This window comes from Vicugna pacos, chromosome 10 (assembly GCF_048564905.1).
Source record: "Vicugna pacos chromosome 10, VicPac4, whole genome shotgun sequence".
In the NCBI taxonomy this organism is placed as follows: Eukaryota; Metazoa; Chordata; class Mammalia; order Artiodactyla; family Camelidae; genus Vicugna; species Vicugna pacos.
In genome coordinates, this window is record NC_132996.1 from 65,504,223 (window position 1) to 65,512,336 (window position 8,114).

The 8,114-nt window shown below is 49.5% G+C and overlaps 1 long non-coding RNA gene across 1 annotated transcript; it reads left to right on the forward strand.

Annotated features, from left to right (window-relative positions):
• Window positions 1–1,208: 1,208 nt before the first annotated feature.
• Window positions 1,209–6,185, forward strand: LOC140699067 (uncharacterized). The gene is made up of 2 exons (XR_012077087.1): window positions 1,209–1,398; window positions 5,717–6,185. It is a non-coding gene; the product is annotated as an uncharacterized lncRNA (long non-coding RNA).
• The last annotated feature ends 1,929 nt before the right edge of the window (window positions 6,186–8,114 follow it).

Consider the following 8,114-nt stretch of genomic DNA (forward strand, 5'->3'; position numbering starts at 1 on the left):
TTCTCAAGAAATTTGAGAACCTTTAGCCCCCAATAATGCAGGGAAGTAGAAATGCAAATAGAGAAAGACTGAGATATCAGAGTAGATCATTAGTTTGCTGTGCCAAAGTTAAAAAAAAAAAAAAAAAGAGGAGCCCCCAGCCTGACACCAGGGCTTCAGAGGTGCAGGGCTCTGATGCTGCAGAGTGCACGGTCGAGCAGAAGCCTTGCACTGGCTTCTCACAGCACCCCGTGAGAGCAGGCACATAGAGCCCCACGTACAAAGGAGGAAACTGAGGCCTGGAGAGAGGAAGTCATGTGGCCGGCGGTGACAGAGCTGGCCCGCCAACCCACAGCCGGTCACCACGCTGCTGCCTGCAAGTTCCGGGCAGCGCAGACCCCAGGTCAGCATTGTGAAGACCCAAGAGTGCTCTCCCTCATCTCGTCCCTGCTCCATTGCACCCACGCATGACCAGACGTGGGGCACGAACGATCCATAGGGTAAATACCGAGGCAGGGGCACCTGACGAATCGCATTTGTCAGCGGGATGCGGTACTGTTGGATAGATTGATGGTTATGACCTTATGCCTGCGTGGCCCCCTGATGGTTTACAAAGTGCTTTCCAGCAATAATTACCCCCATTTGCTCACAAGAAGAATTAGTACTCAGTCACAAGTGGGTCTGATCATAATTTGCAGAATGAGGGCTGAGCTCAGAGCGTACCTGATGTCTGTGGCCACCCCAGGAATCCTGACTCAGTTGGTTGGGGGTGGTGCAGCCTGGATGGAAGGATTTTTTAAGCTCCCCAAGGGATTCTAAAGCATGGCCAGGCCAAGGCGGAGAGTCGCTAGGCCCTTAAGGGAGCCAGGCTGGATTTCAGGCCCCCACATCTCTAAATCATGGCGTGGCTGTGTTCTGGGTGTTTTCCCTGGATTGCCTAGACGATGCCTTCAAACCCGCATGTCCCAAGGGCCCTGCGGCCCCGCCAACTTCACCTGTTCAAGGTTTCCTTTCCTTGACTCTAGGACCATCTACACCCTGACAGCACAGTTCTAGGAAAACACATCTTAGCTGAATCCCAAAGTGCACCCCAGCCAACCTGCCACCTCCCACTCCAGCAACTCAACTCCAAACCCACCTCCTCTGTGAGACAAGTGCAGAGTCACAAAGACTGCAGCGGGCCCAGCCCCAGCCCCACCCAGTCCCACCCCACCAAGCTCCCACGTGGCCCCAGCTCTCCCGAGCACGTAGGTCAGCCCAGGACTTCATGCTCCGAAACAGGTCAGGCCATTACCCACCACCGGCCAGTGATTTGGGCTTCAAATTGCCTCCAGTGTCTTAGACGGTGACACTTTCCCCACAGGGGCCAAGGTTAACCAGTTCCAAACACTCCCCATCAGCCCCGTGGTAATTACCAAGGTCGGTATGAGCTGTGTGCTGAGCGCTTTCCCCGCGTCCTCTCAGTTAATCCTCGTGCTAGGCTGTGCGGTCACTGCTGTGATCACCCTCATTTTACAGATACAGAAACTGAGGCTCAGAGAGGTTAGGTAGCTTAGATGGGAAGGTGGCAGGGTCTGGATTGGGACTGGGGTCAGACAGACACCAGAGCCTGGGCTCCTCCTAACAGCCACACTGCCCAGCCTCTCCCAGGGGTCACTTAAGCATCCTTGTCGCTGTCCTTCTCACGGGGAGACAGCAGAGGGAAATGCACCAGCTCAGGGGCCAGAGCTGCTCGGCCACGCGTGAGCTGTGCTGGCTCAGGGCCAGAGAAAAGGGCCAAGTCCAGACCCTGCAGGGACCTCCTGGCTGGCGTGGCTGTGATTTGTCCCTCGAGCCAGGGCACTCTGGGCAGCAAAGGGGGCTTTTTTTTCATGTAGTGTTTTGGTTTTTTACAGTGTTGTATTAGTTTCTGGTGTACTGAATAATGACTCAGTTATATAGATATATATATTATACATATTCTGTTTCATAATCTTGTTCATTACAGCTTACTATTAAGCCGTTGAAGATAGTTCTCTGTGCTGTACAATAGGACCCTGTGGCTGACCTATTCTGTACATAGTAGTTTGTATCAGCCAATCCCCAACTCAAAGGGAGCCGTTAGAACTGACGGTGGGACACTCCGTGTCAGTCAGGACTGTCCCAGACAAGCAGGATTTACAGTCACCCAACCTGGGGCTGAAGTTGGCAAAATTCTCTGATCCTCAATCTCCTCATATTTAAGGTGAGGCTATAATGAGGACCCACTAAAACAGTTTGTGTGACCACACACTTAATAAACTCTGAAACCTTATATGCAAATGAAGGGCTTTAAAAAAATTTACAAGGACACACAACTCAGCCTCATGAATTAATTCATGGTCTAGCTGGACGTTGGGAAGTCTCTCCCACCCAGGACCTTGGTTCTCCTGCCGGTGTAGTGAATGTTTGAGCACATGTGGGCAGCAAAGTGACAGCATGGGGCCAAATTTGCCCAGAATGACAAATCTTGTTTGGTCAGCATGGAGTTTTGATATTTTTGACTTGGAATGCCACAGCCCTGCCACTCCCCCTCGGCCCCTCCCTGGCTTGATTCACATGGCATGGTCACCCGCCCGGCCCCTTGGGCATCTGAATCTGCAACCCTAAGACTAGGCACATCCAGAAGTCCCTTCCAGTCCTGCACATCCTAGGGTCCTCATAGGCTGGGTCTCTAACACTGATGCGTACCCCAGCTGAAGCTATACATGTAGGTTGGCTGCAGCTAATGCAGGGTTAACATTAGATCGGTAATGTTTAGCATCAACCAAAGCACAAGAAAATCTCCCTTCACGCCATACCCAACGTTTAGGTCAAGAGGAGAAAAACAGAGTCACAAAATCAAAGGGTCATCGCATCTTAAGTGGGGATTTTGGTTCTTCATCAAGCAAACCACTACCAACCTCTTCAGCTTAATCTTGAACCTGATCATAAGGAGAAGGGGTTGGGGAGGGGGAGCCTCTACCTTCTGAGTGAGCCCCAGTCTCCTCTCCTGCAAACCCCAGAGGGTAGCATGCACCTGGCCGGACTAAGAGACTTGGTGACTCGGCTGAGCACACAGCCCAGCACACACACCACCCCATCCCCAGTCACTTTTACCCTCGCTGACCCACCCAGGTAGAGTTCAGGTGGGGGTCACTCTCCATAATGAGTAGATACTAGTCAGCAGATCCACCCTGGTCCTTCTTGGAGGGCAGCCTCTTGGAGAAACATGGTGGCAGCTGGAAAAGCACTGACTGTGGAATTTCAGCAACTTGGATTTGAATTCTAGCTGTGCCTCTGAGTGGCAGACCTTAATGAGCTCCTTGACCAATTTGGGTCTGTCTGTGCACCTGCTGAAAGGGTTAACAATGACCCCTGTCCTGCCCACAGGTGGTCATCAGCTTGTTAGAACCCTACTTGTGAGATCTTGTGGAGCACCACGTGTGTGCTGTCACTGTAAGCTAAGAAACTCTTTGTGAGGACCAAGCCCTTCACACTTACTACTCTCTCTGCCATGGAAGCTAATGCAAATGTGTACCACACTGGCCCTTATCCACAGTGATTATCCACACAGGTGGACTAGTCCCAAGGCTATGAGGCTACAAATTTTTCTTTTTTAAATTATTTTTATACCAAATTTTCTTCTTTAAAAATTATTTATGGGGGAGGGAGATAATAAGTTTCATTTATTTTTCAAATGGAGGTACTGGGGATGGAACCCAGGACCTCATGCATGCTAAGCTCGCACTCTGCCACTGAGCTATACCCTCCCCACTTGCAAGGGTATGATTCTTACCCAGGGTAGTAAATAAGCCCCTTTCATAACAACTGCAAACAAGATGAACAAATCTGCCAGTAGCTGGATCCTAGATGAAGCCAAGATGCTGACACTTAGCCAACAGAGCCAGCTCTTAATTATTTGTGATACATGATCAGGGATGGATCTGGCTTTGGGGGGCCTGAAGCTTATACAATTTGGTGGGCCCTCTTTAAAAAGAATCCAACAGTACACAAATAAAATTAGATAAAGACCATGGAAGGATCCATGCAAGTGAGTGGCCCTGAGGTTGACCTTGTTCAGCTTCAAGGTCAATCTGTCCAGAGCGTGGGGATGGGCACAGGGGGCACCAATGACAGCAGCCATGTTTCACCCGCTCTGTGCCAGGACCCATCCGCACATTGTCCCTTGAATTCCTTCCCACTGATCCAATATCACAAATGCATTATTAAAGATGAGGACTCGGGGGTCAGAGAGGTAGAGGAACTTGTCCCCCCAAACTATCTGGGAAGGAGCAAACCCCCTCACTCCAAATCCTGTGTTCTTTCAGCCACACCAGGCATCTCTTCAACACACATGACCCACATGATGTGGGTAGTTGGTAATGATGAATGGAACACAAATTTGGGGTAAGTTTCAGATTCACCCCATCAGTGCTGCACCCGACTCCCACCAGAACTCCCGAAAATCACAAACATTCAGCCGGGACCCCCCCCACAAAAAGTCCCGGGTCATAACTGTATTCGAGTCATGGAAAATGAGAAAACGGAAAAAACCTCAACATTCCCAGCAAAGACCTGACTGTGCCACTGAGGCAGCTTCCGGCAGGCGCCTGCTTGTACAGCCGGCGAGACGCATCGCTCGTGCTGATCTGAATTTCTTACCCCCACTCGCTTGGTTCTCTCATGATGACAGGCAGCTCTGTCGAGTTTCACAGCATCCCCAGAACGTGCCAGAGTAGGCTGGTGAGACTCTCGGGGCTCAGAGTCTATCATCAATCACATCTTGGTCGTGACCACAGAGGGTTTTTGTGTACTTTTTTTTTTTAACACCAGCTCAAGGACAGAAGCATTAGTCAGGGCTCAGAGGTTCAGGAACTCTACTGTATGGGACCATAACATCACTGTAAAGCCCCACAGCTCAGCCACCACCCTTGGTTGGAGCGAAAAAAAAAAACAAAAAAAAACTCCCAGGTACTTTACCAGACACAGACAGCAGCGTCCTGTTTGGGACACAGTCATCACAGGCATTTGGCACTGCAGATTCTCAAGCCATAGTTAAGAGTGTTTCATGCTTTTGAAACTGAAAGATGCATCCAAAAAAATCTCTCTGACACACCATGACTCACGCACCACCACCCCCGCCCAGCTCACAAGGGGCTCAGTTTCTTTCATTCACACCTGAAGTGAAAGGGGGCTGGTCAGTGTCTGTCAGTTACACTTCCTGCTTCCTTGCTTCCATCAGCCAGCGGAGCCTCCGGGAGGGATGGGTGTCACACTGTGGTGGGGCCAGGCAAGCCCAACTGCCGTGCCTCCAGAAGCAGCCTAGCCCTGACCCAGTCGATCAGTCCGCCAACCCCCCATTCGTTCGTGGGCCGTCTGTACAGCCGGCCTCTACAGAGGCCTCTTACGGGACGGGAGTTGTTAGGAGTCGCATATGGAAAGAAAGACATAGTTCCTCCTCTCAAGGTGCTCACAGTCAGAGGGAGACTGAGACGTGAACAAACAGTCAATACCATGGTTGGGTGCCGGGACGGGGGTGCACGTGTGCTACTGGATCAAGCGGGGAGAGCACATGGTCTGTCCTTAAGGAGTCTAGGAAGGCTTCTCAGAGGAGGTGACAACCCAGAGCAGAAGGATGATAAGAATGACAAAGAGGATGTTCGCTCACCCTGGCTTAGCACCTACGATGGGCCAAGTGCTTTCTAACACCTCACATCCCCATTGCTCTTTGACATAGGTGACATTATTCATTTCACCTTATGGAGGAGGCAACTGAGTCACCAATATGTTCCCTCTTCTGGCCCAGAGCCACAGAGCTGGTACAAGCACAACACGAGGACAAGCTGACCTCAGGAGACAGCACAGGGATCAGGACGTGGGAAGCCACGGAGACCAAAGAACATGGCATTTACAGAGAACTGCCAGCCTCTCCGGAGCATAGAGCACAGGGTAAAGGTCATAACACGTGGGCATGTTTTGTTGTGGGAGATGCTTTGTTGGTGACCCACGTGGTGCTTTTCAAAAAATATAAACCAGCATTTGAAAATTGGGAGATTTCATACAAAAACCCAGACTATCCAGGTTGTGCTGAAAAACTGGGATCTGGAACATGGAGCTGCATTCTTCTATGACGACCATCAGGGTTGGGGTGGTTCTCTCTGGGAGAGCACGTTGTAAATGGTAACATGACCTGCGAATGCGAGAGATATGTGGCTGTTGTGTAATGTTGTCATCGTTGTTTCTTGTCCCGTTTTGAACCCACATAGAAAACTCAGCCAAGAAGGTCAAGCTCCCCATCTTTCCTTTTCTCCTTTCTCAAAGTTCCCCAGCTCTGATGCTATCCCAGGATCCACACTAAAGATTCACAAAGATCTTCCCAGTTCCTACCTTTAAAGGGGACCTCAAGGAATGCCTCTGTAACAGCGGTGTTTCAGGTGGCCCTTTCTAGAGCTCTCAGATTCTACCTAGCAAGCATCTAGATTAAGTCAAGCCAAAGACCTGGAGAAAAGCAAAACAAAACCCTCAGCCAACATGCAAAAGTTTCCAAGTTTTTATACTACTTGGCTACATACAGACCAAGGTGAACAGATTTCAATTCACACACCAGATCTAATGGTATGGAAAGCTGTTTATGCTAAGAATGAGTCTATGCTGCATTTGAATGAGGCAGAAGGGAGTGCTGTAATTGATTAGTGATGTCTGTTAAGGGCACAGGAATGGAATGGTTATATGTGTGTCATACATTTGCCACCAGTGTAGATAAAATAGCTAGCGTCTTTTCATTTGGGTTCAGGCAGATGTTTAGTCTGTGTAGACCCAGCCTCAGTGTATAAAGGCAGAAGACCAGGGCCTAATGGAGGAGCCCTTCCCTCCAACAAGGAGACTGATTTTAACATTCCCACCCCCTGTGTCCTCCATCAACCCTCTCACTTTATTTTCTATTGAAAGCACCCTGTCATCTTTCATGTTTCCACTCAGGAAACAGCAACCACTGAACAGAAAAAAAATCAAGATCCCATTTGCCTTGATGGATTCATTTCGATACAACTTCACTCAAGAGCTAGCCGCTTCCTGATTTCACATTTCACCATCAAAGACAAGGGCCACGCAGGGCTAGGGGAGCAATCTTATCAACAACATTCCTGGCAGAGCAACAGCTTTCCACCTGGAGAAGCGATTCTGGGATGGCAGCTCTGAACCCCAGCAGCCCATCCCAGCAGCCAACAGAGGAAGGACATCCTAAAATATCCCCCACTTGTCCCATCCTGCAGCCAACTGTGGTAACAGTGGACAGAGCCCTAAGAGAAACAAAAATGAGATTAAAGCCAGACTATCTGTACAGATGAGGGAAGCAAGGCCCAGAGAGGGTGGTGGTATGGCCTTGGTCATACAGCAAGGCTCTAGCATCTAGTCTCCTCACTCTGGCTCGGGCACCGCTTCAGGCTACTTTTTTTTTTTTTTTACATTTTTATTAATTCATAATCATTTTACAGTGTTGTGTCCAGGCTACTTGATGTACCAATGTTCCCACTCATTTCCCTGGTGGGGACTGGGGGACATCAGGGACTCAAGCAACCCCAGACCAAGATAGTAACGAGGTGGTAGTCTGCTATGAGCCTGGTGGAGGAGGGGACACACTCTCCACAGAGCAGGGGAGAGAGGCGAGGACTGAGGACTCCAGATCCTCCCCAGAGATTTTCATGAGCAACTACTTGGTCCTTGATAAACAATTCCAACATGAATGACAGGGAGTCCACAAACATGGCGACCACACGCTGGCTGGAATCCAACCCAGGCTAATATCCACCAGAGGGAAGAACAATGATTCATTCATTTATTGAACAAATTATGTGACAGGCTCCTGCCAGGCTCTGTGGATCCAAGGCTGAAAAAGACACGGCATTTAGATCTTCACGTGACTTAGAATAAAACCATTAACACTAAATCAAGGCAGTAGTCATACAACAGGGTACACATTAAATACAGCACTTAAAAAGCACAAACCACTGCCACCCTCAAAAACACAAATGAATTTCACAGGCATAACGTTGAGTGAAAGAAACCAGAATGTGTCAGAGGGCGCATTCTCTGTGATTCCGTTTATACGAAGCTCAGGAAGAGGTGAAACTAACTGA